The sequence below is a fragment of the Lissotriton helveticus genome, chromosome 6, assembly GCF_964261635.1.
Source record: "Lissotriton helveticus chromosome 6, aLisHel1.1, whole genome shotgun sequence".
Classification (NCBI taxonomy): domain Eukaryota; kingdom Metazoa; phylum Chordata; class Amphibia; order Caudata; family Salamandridae; genus Lissotriton; species Lissotriton helveticus.
The window spans coordinates 363,752,447-363,766,234 of record NC_136067.1 but is presented as its reverse complement, the minus strand read 5'-3'; the positions used below and the strand labels follow the sequence as shown (position 1 = coordinate 363,766,234).

General features: G+C 41.5%; 1 pseudogene; it reads left to right on the top strand.

The window, feature by feature from the left end:
• The first annotated feature begins 1,098 nt into the window (after window positions 1–1,098).
• LOC144764359 (U2 spliceosomal RNA) lies at window positions 1,099–1,273 on the top strand (annotated as a pseudogene).
• Window positions 1,274–13,788: the final 12,515 nt, after the last annotated feature.

Below are 13,788 nucleotides of genomic sequence, written 5' to 3'. Positions count from 1 at the left end.
TCCTGCAAAAAAGCTTATTCACCTTTTTTTGGAACTCCAAAATGGAAAAACTCAAAAGAACCATAGTTTTCAAACACCCAAAAAATGGAGGGAAAAACATGCCAAACCTGTATATGTACATCTTCACAACATATTTCTGCCTCTGCCTCAGAGCGATACGTGAAGGCAGAAACGTGGCAGCGAACTTTGTGCGCTATGGAGTTGGAGACATCTTCCACAGATTCCAAATTCTACAAAGGAACAATGCAATCCCCGTAGCCTTTTTCCCCCACAAACTTTACACCTGCCTAGAACCCTTCATCACAATGCTGCAGCAACTGGAGGTCGAGAAAGACTGCTTCGAAGCAAGAACCTTGCTTAAAAAAGAACTAGAACATTTGGAAAAAATGGAGATGGTGAACAACCTAACAGAAAAACTCTCCAACGCAGTGTGGCAAAAAACCACCCACACAGACATCACAAACGAACAAAAAGACATTGCATGGCTGGCGGTCACCAACGCATTGCCAGTGAAAGCATTCCAACACCGAAGAGGACTGGCGAACTCAGCAAAATGCCCAAGACCTGACTGCCCGGTGGAAGAAACAACCATGCATTTTCTATGGAATTGCTGTTTTGCTAAAAAGTTTTGGGAGAAATTAAAAATGTTGATTAAAGAAATAACCTTACTACAAACTCTGAATTATGAAATTGTACTATATGGTATAGGGAGTCCACTGTCAAAAAATAAAGACAGGACTCTATGGAGGATACTCAGTAGTGCAAAAGAAAGCCTATGGGTCGCCAGAAACCTGTTTTTATTTAAACATAAAGAGCTAGAAGTGCAGGACGTCATCCATGTATGCCTAGACAAAATCATGGTGTTCTACTAGGTTGATATTAAACAGCAAGGGAAAGAAAAAGCGGAAAAAATATGGAAACAAGGGAAATGGGCAGACTGGGTTTCTTAAACATAGCCTCACGTGAATACTGTATGCATAAAATCTTGATGGAAAACCGGTAGGTTGGTGCCTGCACGCACCCCCTACTCAGGTTCAAATGTACACCACCCTATGGGATTGGTTAACATGTATCTCTGCATATTGTTATAAATAAAGTATATTTAAAAAAAAAAAAAAAATCTGTTCTTATCAGTTTAATATCTGATACGTCCTCTATCTGGGGACCATATATTAAATAGATTTTTGGAACAGGGAGATGGAAAAGGTGCTTGCTCTGTCCACTCCACGCATCAACCTGGTATTGCAGTACCTCCAGGAATGGTGCACTTCCCCACCCGGGGAAAACAATGCTGTTGAAAAATAGACAAGAAAACGAAAGTAGCGCTTCACTACCAAACCTAGTAAAGTGGCGCTATTGTGTTTGCGTGTGAATAAAAGCAAACTGGTCCCCGTGTCTTGCCTTATTTATGTATTTATTTGACTTATTTGTCACTTTGCGGCAACCGGGCCGTGCGTTATTTATTTATTTATTTTTTCCGCGTTTAAAAAAGATAAATAAAAACATTTTCTTATTTTTTTTTCCCCCTTCTCCATCCAGACGCTGCACTTTGAAAAGAGACAAACGTCGGAAAAAGATTGTTTTTCCAGCAGCAGACTACCATTGGTTTTGGATCCATTTCACTGGGGAACGAATGGAAGAAGGTTCCCAGCAAGTCAGTAGGATGGAGGGATGGAGGGATGGAGGGATGGAGGGATGGAGGGATGGAGGGATGGAGGGATGGAGGGAGGGAGGCAGGCTGGCAGAGAAGTGGACACTGCCCTTGGCTTCTCTGAGCAAGAAGAAAAATACAGAGTCCTTTTCCTTCTCTGCCCGCCCAGAACGGCCAAGCCTTATCTATAGGCCTTAGGCTGCAGGGGAGCAGTGTCCCCGGAAAGCGAGGGTGAGGGGCCAGGGGCCGGCCATTTCCGGTCAGGGAGCTGTCCAGGGCATCCTGGGCTGATTCCCAGCATCCCCTGGCTGCCAGGCTTTCTGGCCAGCCGGCTGGAAGCAGTGCGCAGGAAGGGCCGGGGCATGCAAATACTAGAAAGAGGACAACGTGGTTATGCTAAGTGACGCCTAATGAGGCGACAGCCGAGGAGGACTCTAGGAGCCGGGAGAAGGCCTGAGGCCGGGGCCTCCTTTCCACCGGCACATGCTGAGCTCTTGCTGGGAGTCAGAAAAAGAGGCTAAAGGGCGGCAGGCGACGGTGCAAGGGAAGACCCCGGTCCGGGTCAGCCAGGTGGATTTCTTCGGGAGGCGGTCATTCCGGCAATATTCTGGTTATTGTTTCTCGGCCTTTTGGCTAAGATCAGGTTTATTCTGGTCTGCTAGAGGTGGGAGACGACACTTGACACCCTGAGGGCTGGGCCTGCGTTTCTCTGGCTTGTCCGGAGCCAGGCTGCGTCCAGAGGGGTGTAGGGTCATTGTTTGGATTTGCCTATACCTGCGGGGCTGGGCCTTCGCTCCCTGGCTTGTCCGGGGCAAGGCTGCGTCACCAGGTGGGGTGGTCCGGCGGTCTGTATTTACAAGAAAACACGTATTTACATGTATTTACAAGGACAAATATTTACAAAGAGACTGCCATTACTAACTAGGAGGCTAAACAATTTAGCTTTGTGACACATGTTAATCAACAGTTTTACAAAGAGTTTAGTAATTTGGTATTAATCTTTATTCATTATTGTTCAAACTTTATTGAAAAATGTCTACCAGTACAAGCAATAATGTAATGCAGCCTCCTCCATTCCTCGAGTTGCCAGGAAAGCCTATTAAACCTTGGCACAAATGGTTTAGAATATTTGAAAATTATCTGGAGGCTATTGATGCTGGCAAACACTCAGCTGCTAGGAAAAAGGCTTTACTATTTAATCATCTTGGTAATGCGGGGCAAGATGTTTTTGATAATGTTCCTATTGTTCCAGCTCCCAGGGTAGATGAAACATGGGATGTTTTTAAAGAGGCTATTATACGTATAAGTAGACAATATGTTGATTAGCCTTCGGTGATGGTTGAACGGCATGAATGTTTTAAAAGGAAGCCGTCATCTGATGAATCCATTGAGGATTATTTAGCTAGTCTACGTGTTTTAGCGTCTAAATGTGTTTTTGCAGATTATCTGGATATAGCTTTAAGGGATCAATTAGTTTGTAATTGTTTTAATAAAAAAATACAAGAAAGAATTCTTACTTGTAAAAATCCCTCTCTCGAAGAGGTTATGGAAATTGCTAGAAGTATAGAACGTTCAGTAGTTTCTTCTAAGATTTTAGCTGGTAATACTTCTTCAGATATATCTAGAGTTGCCACAGTTAATGTTGATTCACTTAACAATGAAACCAGTGTATGTATGGTTTCTCATAAAAATGTGTATAAAAAGAACACAGAACGAAAAGGTAGTGGGAGTTGCTACAGATGTGGCTCAAAATTTCATATGGGTAACAACCCTAATTGTCCTGCGCAGGGAAAACGATGTAACAATTGCAAAAAGGTTTGACATCTTTTCAATGTTTGCCATGCACCGAAGTCTAAAGTTAGGGTCAGTCAATTAGATGTGGAGAATGATATTTTATCTGAAGCTATCAACAATATTTCTATTTCCGTTGTGGAAATTAATGCAGTTGGGGATGGTGTGAAACGTTGTAAAGGTCCTATTTGTGAGATGAAAATTGGATATATAGATATGAATGTTACTGCAGACTCTGGGTCACCAATCACGATTTTGGCTGAAAAAACTTTTAATAAATGTTGGTCCCAGAAGCTATTGAAACCTACTGCTATCAACCCTAAAGCTTTTGGGGAATTTGATATTATCATGAAAGGGTACTTTGATGATAGTATTTTATTCAAAGGTAGGAATATTTATACCAAGATTTATGTTGCTGTCAATGGAAGAGACATATTAGGTTGGCAGGACCAAGCTAATTTGGGGATTATTTTAAGACCTGGGCATGATGAACCTGTAATACTAGGTGAAATTCTAGTTTGATCTATTCAAGAGACTCCCAAGTTGGATGAGTTTTCTAAGAAATTGCACGATAAATTCCCCACTGTCTTTTCTAATAAGATTGGTATGATTAAGGATTTTGTGCACACCATCAAACTTAAGAGTAATGCTATCCCTGTTAAACAAAAAGTAAGACCTGTACCCTTGTCTGCACAGGAAGATCTCAAAACATTACTCAAGAATATGTGTGCACAAGGTATTATTGAACAGGTGGAATCCTCTGAGTGGGTTTCTGCGGCTGTCTCGCATGGAAAAGTTCAGGCGATAGACGCTTATGTGCTGATTTGAGGGTCCTGAATAGAAATATCCTTGTTGATTGCCATCCTCTTCCTAGGACATATGAAATGTTAGCTAGAGTGGGGGGGTAGTAAAAAAATTTCAACAATTGATTTACATTCTGCGTATCATCAGATACCTCTTCATAGAGACTCTCAACACTTAACCACGTTTGTCACACCGTTTGATGTGTACAAGTATAAGCGCATGCCATTTGGTTTGGCGTCAGCCGTAAGCGTTTTTCAACGTGTTATGGACAAAGTCTTTGGTGATCGTGTTGGAATACAAGCATTTCAGGACGATATCTTGATCCATATGAAAAATTGGATCAACATATTGCTTTGTTGGATGAAGTGTTGGAAAAGCTTGGATCTAATGGCATGACTTAATATTGGTAAATGTAAATTTTTAACGCAGGAGGTTAACTATTTAGGGCACAACATTTCTTCAGAGGGTATAAACCTAAGGTTTCATTACTTAAACGGATTAATGATGCTAGTGTTCCCACAGATAAAGACTCTCTGCGCGCCTTTTTAGGTTTAAGCGAATATTATGCTCGCTTTGTTCAAGGCTATGCAGTTATTGTGCAACCGTTGAGGAATCTTCTAAAAAAAAAAGTGAAATGCATCTGGACAGAAGAGTGTCAAAAAGTGTTTGAATCTGTAAAAAAACGTATTGTGACGGCTCCAGCAATCAAGCCATTTACACACGGAGTAAATGGTATTATTACAGTCGATGCCAGTGCTAGAGGGTAAGGAGCTGTTCTTAATCAGTTTGTTAATGGCAAGGAATGTACTATTGCATTTGCCTCTTGCACGTTGAATTCTAGTGAGAAGAACTATAACACAATAGAACGAGAAGCGTCGGCATGTGCTTGGGCTTCTGAGAAATTCAGAATGTATATATGGGGGACCAGGTATGAATTACATACAGATCATAAACCTTTAATATTCATGTTAGGGGACAGTTGTTCTAATAGGGCTTCGTGCAGATTGATTCGTATTTTGTCAAAATTACAGGAATTTAATTTTGAAATTAAGTATATTGCTGGTGGGGGGAACGTAAGAGCTGATTGTCTGTCCAGGTTGCCATTTGATTCTGATGATTTGAGTGAGTGCTCTGGTAAAAAAATTAATGATGTGGAGTATGTTTTTACTGTTCATGACATTAATGAACAGTTCCAGATTTGAGTCAGAATGGTTGAATAGTTCCATAAAAGATGATTGTTTACCTCAGGTGAAGACATTTCTGGTTAAGGGTTGGCCGCATGATAGAAATATGTCCATGGAATTGAGAAATTTTGCTCAAGTTGCATCTGAATTATCAGTAGTGAATGATATTGTAATGAGACATGATTTATTTGTTCCGCCTGTGAGTTTAAGATCTAATATTGTTGCCCTAGCCCATGAGGGCCATTTAGGGATTTCTGCCACTGTTAAGAAGATAAGACAGACGTACTGGTGGCCAGGTATTGATGGTCAGGTAAAGAGACTTGTGGACACTTGTTCAGAATGTTTATGCTCAGACAAGCATTGGAAAACTTCGAATAGTCCACTAATACCTGTCAATTGGCCTGGTAATGCTTGGGAAAAGATTGGGTTAGATTTTACTGGTCCCTTAAATATATTTGGGAGTGATAGGAGATTTTTGATTGTAGCCATAGATTACTATTCGAAATGGCTTTACTTTTCATTTGTTAGTAATGCTGATCCAGCTTCAGCTGTCGCTTTCTTAAAGTTTTTGTTTCTAATGGAAGGCAGGGTGAAAGAAGTTGTCACAGATAAAGGATTTCATTTTGTTTCTGAAATGTTTGAGGATTTTCTTATTAAACAAGATGTTAAACATATAAGAGTACCTTTGTATAGTCCAGCCTCCAATGGTTTAGTGGAGAGAGAGAATAGGTTGATAAAAGAGGGAATTCAGACGGCAGTGGCAAATCATTTGAATGTATTTGAATTTTTGCAATTCAAGATCTGGAATTACAATAACGCCCCAGAGTACTACTAATGTTGCTCCTTTTATTCTTTTAAGGGGTAGGAAACCTATTTCATCTATCACTCCATCTTGGTTGTTGGGAAAAGTTAGACAATGTCATAATATTGATTTGAGGAAGGTTAGGGAACATGTTGAGGAAAAACAAAACAGTTATAAGACAAATTATGACAAGAAAATGCATGTTAAAGAGGGTGTTCTCAAGGTGGGGATTGGGTGTTAGTTAAAAAACCCAATAAAGTGTGTGAAGGACAGTCTAATTTTTCTGAACCAGTAAAAGTTTTGAAGATTAACAAAACTGCTGTTTTGTTACAAAATAAAGCGTGGTGGAACAGTAATGCATTAGTCAAGGTTTCTTCCGAACAAGCTAATATTACTTTACAGAAAGTTAACTCAACTACACCTTGTCATAGGAGGGATTGGTTTGATCTTGATAAATTGACTGAATCAAATCAACCTGGGCATCTGGAAAGTCTGGCTTTGAGAGATGTTGGACGTGTTTTTGATAGAGGGGATTCACATTCTAAGAGTGGGTCAGTAGGTTCTGAATTTTTACCTGCTCGCTCCAGTGATATTGCTGGTGGAAGTGGCGAAAGTGTTATAAGATGTAGTACACGTTTAAGATCTGCTCCTATTTATTCCAGAGAGTATGTGTATTATTAATTTTTGTTTTATTTTATGTTTTATTTATTAATTTTTGTTTATATATTTTTTTGTTTTATCTCTCCTTGTGAATCTCTCTCTAAAAAAAAAAAGAGGGAGGTGTGTAATATGTAGGTAAGATGTTCTTTTGCTTTAAAGAATGTTATGAATGTAGAATTCCTTACTTGTTATTGAGTGTTCTTATTCTGCTAAGCTATGTGTATCATTCAAGAAGTAGACTTCATCAAGGTTGTACTGGTCGTGGGTCGTAACAAGAATAAATCTTGAATTCAACTTGGATGTCTCATATTTGGATTTCTTTGGTATAACCTGCATACTACATATTTTGGCGACGGGATTATTGGACTTGGACCCACCGACAATTTAAAAGAAAATGTGAGTCATTGGTTTTCATTATATTTGGAGGCAAAACGAACGGGATTTCAACAATTGGATCGCATTTCGTATCAGCATTAATTAATTGACTTGCACATCTTGTGGTATTTACCTAGCTCACTTTTGGCTGACGGTGATCTATCATATTTGCATTTTGTGCTTAGAGATGTTTGTTATGCTGTTTGCCTTCAATTAATGACTCTACACTTTGCGTGCTGTGGCGTGTTTGTTCGACTGTCGGCATCGGGCAGTAAGTGATTTTATCGGCTGTCATTTTCGGGCAGTACTGGGATCTCAGACTGTTAAATCAACACGGAGCTACACCTGCATCTTTCAAAAGTTAAAGTTGCACTTACTGGTTGTCTCGCGTGCACCGGATTAACAAAGAACTTTCACATCGAGCATAGCTGGCTGTCTCAGTCGCGCATTTGGAATTACGCACATTGAAGATTCTGACTTGTGACATCATCGCGTGTTCCTACGCACGATGCACGTTTACGGCCGGCCATTTTAACTTGTTATTGTGGTTGCTTGGCAACAAGAACAAACGGAGGAAATCAGAGACATTACTGCATGAGCTGTTTCTTCACGAAGGAAATACGAATTAATGCGCTAGCAATTTAATAGAATAAATATTGTGAATGTGTTTTTTTTATTTTTTTATCCTCATTTGCCTGACCCACTCTTATTTAGCCTCCAACTGCCAACCACTCAATCGAGGTGCAGAGTTTTCTCTGCATATTATACTCTATTTGGTGGAACTCGGCAAGAGATGGCCCGAAGAGTATCGTGGGAGAAGACTCCAAACTTGATGTTTTATTCAATTGAACTAGCCATTCGGAGCCGACTAGGGGGGGCCTAGTTCTTGGAGTTACAAGGCATAATCATAGGACCGGGGAAAAAAAAAAAAAAACCCCGGTTATTGTCTCCAACGAACCAAAAAGTCCCAAAAGATACGGCTACGTTCGCCACCTGATCTCCTCAAATCTGTTTTGGAGGTTGCGTAGAGAGACGACAGCCAGTTTGCGTGAGTTGGTGCTGAATTTTCAATCCAGACCTTGCATATCTCTCTTCTTGCAAGCAGTATGGAAAAGAACAGAAATGTCCTTGCGTGACCCTTTATATTGTTGTCCCATCCAAATATAATCAAGGAAAGTGTGATGGAAATCGAAGTATTAAGAATGGAGTCCAGAGTTGCTTTAACTTCATTCCAAAACTGTAATATGTTGGGGCATTCCTTGAACATATGGATATCTGAGGCTGCGATATGGCCACATTTATTACATTTCTTCCCTGGGGTGAATTTAGATAGTTTTAGCGGTGTAAAATATGCACGGTGAATTGTAAAAAAATGATTACGCCTTAGCCATGCGGGTTTGACGCATTTATATAGTAGGGTGCAGGAATTCTGCCAGGTTTCGATGCTCTGGGCCCCCAGATCTGAGCCCCATAGTTGTTCCGGGAGGGTGAAATCTCCGTCTGTCTCCTCTAGCAGGCACCAGTACCACTGCGAGACCTCTTTACCCCCTAGTGGTTGCGCTACCAATTTCTCTTCAGTGATGCTATGCTTCCCTAATGATACCCCAGACCTGTTTATTGCCTTAACCCAACTATCTAATTGCAGAAACTTAAACCTCGAGAGATCTATCCCCCGCTGCTCACGCAGCTCCTCCCAGGGCCTCAGAGAGTCACCTGTCAACACTTCTCCCCATGTTAAGATCCCTCCTGCTCTCAACGGAGTAGTAAGCCTGTCATCCCAGCAAGAAGGGAGCCCTGGGGATTCCCAGATGGGCGCAAGGTTAGAGTAGTATGACAGACCCAGGTTCCTCCTTATATGTGACCATAGCTTCGCTTGGGACATAAGAATTTTTAATTTAACTTTCTTGAAATATTTCTGTTCTCCAAACTTAAACATGTAGCCATTAGTTGGCAAGCCAGCACCAATCAGCATTGCCATAAACATGAGACCTATTGATGTATTGGATGGCACTTTTAGAAGCATTCTTGAATGGGATAGTTGGAATGCCCACGCATAGTATTGTAAATCGGGCAGGGATAGCCCCCCCTTTTCCCTCTTCCTCCTCAGCTTTTTCCAAGATATTCTTGCTGACTTGTATCCCCACACGAAGGAGTTAAACTCTCTCTGGCATTTCTCTAGCGCTGTTTTATCAAAGGCGAGAGGAATCGTGTTAAATAAGAAGGTAAACTTGGGAAGGATTGACATCTTTAACAGACTTACTCTGCCTAGGACAGTCAGTGGAAGATTAGACCAAGATTTTAAAGATTTTTTAATTTCCTTAAGAATTCTCTCAAGGTTAACTTGGGCAATTTGGGCGATATCTTGCACTATCCGGATTCCCAAATATCTCATTGAGTTTGATGTGTTTAACCGTAGGTCAGGTATATTCCATGCCATAATGTCTGTTTTGGATGCGTTTATCTCATAGCCCGAGATACGGCCAAAGTCTTCAGCTCTCTCAACGACTACTGGGAGTGCGGTCTCCGGGTCTGAGGTAAAGACCAAGATGTCATCTGCATACAAAGCTACCCGCTTTTCCCACTCCCCGAACCTAAAAGATGGAATAGAATCTTCTCGTCTGAGAACTTCCGCAAACGGTTCTATGTATAGGTTGAAGAGGAGGGGGGAAAGCGGGCAGCCCTGTCTTGTACCTCTAAAGATCCTGAGCGATTCAGACAGTTTGCCATTTATTAGAAGCCGTGCTGTTGGTGATTTATATATAAGCTTTATTGTTCGACAGAATTTCTCCCCTAAATTGACCTTCTTTAAAACGTCATTTAAATAGGGCCAGTTTACCCTGTCGAAAGCTTTAGCCGCGTCTAGGGTGAGGGTTGCCAGCGGGATAGAAAAAGCTGAGGCGATGTCAATTGCCCCCACTAGGTCGTATGTTAGGTCGGAGAGCTGACGCCCTATAATAAATCCCTTCTGGTCTTGATGGATTATTTCCCCCATTACTGATCCCAATCAAGCTGCTAAAATGGAGGCATATATCTTGTAATCATTATTCAACAATGATATAGGGCGGTAAGACCCACATAGTGTTGGATCTTTTCCAGGTTTTAAGATCAAGACTATAGTTGCCTCGCTCCATGATTGAGGTGGGATGTTGCCGTCCTTCAGGATACCGTTGAAAAGGGCCGTCATGGTAGGGACAATTGTGTCGGCCAAGGCTCTATACAATTCTCCGGGGAGTCCATCAGGACCTGTAGCTTTGCCATGTTTTAGTGCAGAAACGGCCTTTTTAACCTCTGTCTCTGAGATGTCCAATTCCATTGCCTCGCTTTGCGCTTGCGATAAGTGTGGAAGAGATATCTTATCCAGCCATGAATTCCTTGCCTGTTGGTTATCTATAATGTCATCCCTGTATATTTCCGCAAAGAACTGCGTAAAGGCAGTACTAATTCCTACATCTGATGACCTGAGCTGATTTTCCCCCGCAACCATGATCCCTCTTATGTGGTTTTTTGCTTGGTCTGCTTTAACCCTCCAGGCTAAAATCTTGCCTGCGGTTTCTCCGAATTCAAAGCTGGATAATTTACTCGCCTCCCATTTCTTTGAGACCCTTTCTTGTAGGATATCTTCTATCTGACTTCTGAGGTCTGACATATGTTTTTGGTCTTGTAGTGAGCCAGTTGTGCCCCCAAGCCTTTGTTCAATTGTCTCCAGCTCCTGTTCTAGGTTTTGGATTTTTAATAGATAGTTTTTCCTCATAAAGGAAGCTCTGTTGGTAATGCAACCTCTCAGGTATGCCTTAAGAGTTTCCCAAACTAAAGCAAGGGAGGTCGAGTGCAAATTGATATCTAAAAACAACCTAGCTTCGGAGTTGAGGTATGTCACTTCCTCCGGGAAAAATAAAATGGTTCGATCGAATGACCAGGAGGGGTATTTTTTTTGAGCTTGAAGTGTTAAGATGAAAGACAGGGCTGAATGATCGGATAGGTGAGAGGGTATATACTTAATACTGGCTATGGAGTTTTGGAGACAGTAGCTAAACAGGGCAAAGTCTATTCGTGATGTATGTTTGTATTTTAGATTCCTATAAGATACCCCTGGTTTAGTGCCGGCTCTTTCTCTCCATAGATCTGCCAGGCCCAGGTCCTCCATAATCCCTTTTAGAGTCTGCCTAGATTTTGAAGGGAGTTGACAGCTATACCTGCTACTATTGGTGGTTTTATCTAATTTCGGGTTCAAAATAACGTTAAAGTCCCCTGTCCAAATTATGGGGTCAGAAGTAGTTGTTAAATCGTTCCTTATTGTTTCCAAAAAAGATGGATCGTCAGTATTAGGACCGTAATATCCGACTAGATTGTACTTCTGCCCATGTATGGAGAGGTTAACTATGAGCCATCTTCCACTATTGTCCTCTCTGAATTCAAGAATCCGCACATTAGCTGATTTTTTGCAAATTAAGAGAATTCCTCTTATATTTGCATTATGGTCGGTGCTTAAGAATACGTCAATCCATTTTTGTTTTTTTAAAATTGCACCTGCCTCGTTTTTTAAAAGATGTGACTCTTGGATAATGATGATCTGCGCAGGGGAATCGCGTAAATATTGTAGAATGCGTTCTCTTCTCCCTTGTATGGCCAGACCATTCACGTTCCAAGATAGAAAATGTATCGATGTCATTTTTCCTTCCCAATATTCACTTCCATTCCACCCAGTTTAATGTTTATTGCTTTGTTGCTTTTAGTTATTTTCTCTAAGGCAGTTGGACTATTAAAAAGATAAAGAAAAATCTGCTTTGAAGGGCCAAGCTTCTGAGGATAATTTTGAGTTTTTATGCTTTTGTGTCCCCCCCCCACCCCTTTGGAGAACCCGTCCGTACTTACTCCGGCCAGTTGATGGGCCGGTTCGCGCTGATCTGAGCTCTGCTCTCGACACGGAGTTGCACTCCTTAAAAATGTCTGGGGGAAAAAAAAAACCAGTGTTCTATCTTGTGTTTTCACCATCACCATCACCATCACCTTCCCCTTGTCGATTTGTTATTTACATTCTCCAGATAGTGTGGGTTTTATTTATTTGTTTATTTACTCAAAAAAAAAAATTGTTTTAATTTCTTTTTTTTTTTTTTTTCCTTTTCTTTTTTTTCCCTTCCCCTTTTTCCTTTTTTTTTTTCCTCCCTCTTTTTACTTATATATGTTTTTTTTCCTCTTTTCCTCTCTTCTTCATTCTTCTTCCCCTCCCTCCCCCCTTTTTTTTTTTTTTTGGTTAGCCCTCTACCTTTTTCCTTCTCTTTTTTTTTGTTATATTTTATTTTTTTTGCTTTGTGAGGGCTCCCAAAAGCTCGCAAGATGCTTTCTTAAATAATTCGTTATTCAGCCTATTGAGTAGGGGCAAGTAGACTGAAATGAGGGGAGGTCCTGGTCGTTCAACATTTGCCCTGGGAATGGTTCTGGATGGACTCCAGGAGCTCATCCGCCTCGAATGGTGTTCTGACATTATGCATCTTGTTATTATACATGATGCGCAGGTAGGCCGGGAACCTCATCTGGACTATTGCACCAGCCGTTCTGAAGCTGTCCATCTTCTGTCCCAACTCCCACTGCCTGTCAAGTGTAGTCTTGGATAGGTCAGAGCGGATCTCAAAAGGGAATTCAGAGCATTTTGAGGTTTTAAGTTTGAGCGCAGTGTTAAGTATTTTCTCCTTTAAGGCATAAGTCAGGAAGTTAACAAGAATTTTCCGAGGTTTAGACCTGCCTGCGTTAAGGCGGAACGGGTCGCGATGGATCCTCTGGATGTCTTTCTCCAACACTTCGACTGTTTCCTCGAGACCCAAAGCTTCCTTCAGAAGATTTACAACGAAGCTCTTAATGTCCCCACCTTCTTTCCCCTCCGGTATTTTGAGAAGACGCAGGTTGTTTCTACGCGAGAAATTTTCTAAAGATTCCATTCTTTCTTTCATCGCATCTCCCTCCTTGCGTAGGTTGTGGATTTTTAACTCAGCTGCTTCAAGGTTGGCTTTTACTGCTCCCACTGTGCTCTCTAATGCCTCCGTTCTCTCACCCAAGCCATCTACTTTCCTTTCCAAAGCTTCACAGGATGAACGAATGTCGTTTTGGTTTGATTTAGAAACCAAAAAATCACTACGGATTTCTTCTCTCATTGAGGCAATTGAAGCCGCCAATGCTGCCAATGCTGACTCGGTAGTAGTGTGTGTCGTGTTACTGGCCACCTCTTCCTCGTCTCTCTCCCCTAAAGCCTTCGAGGGGCCTGTCGATGTCAGGTTCTGGGCCTCTCCTTCATCGTGTAGGATATTTACCCCCACTAACTGTGGTGGAGCAGACAGTGGTGGGGGGGAGAGTAGGTCTGCCATTTCTGCTTGTGGGGGTAGATTCACTGAACGGATATCAGTACTCAGAGGGGTGTCTGGGCTCTCGTCCTGATTATTAACTGGGCTTAGATCCAAAACTTGAGGCAGGACTTTAAAGAAAGAGCGTAAAGAGGGGGTTATTTTCACAGCACTGTTGGTTAAGACCAG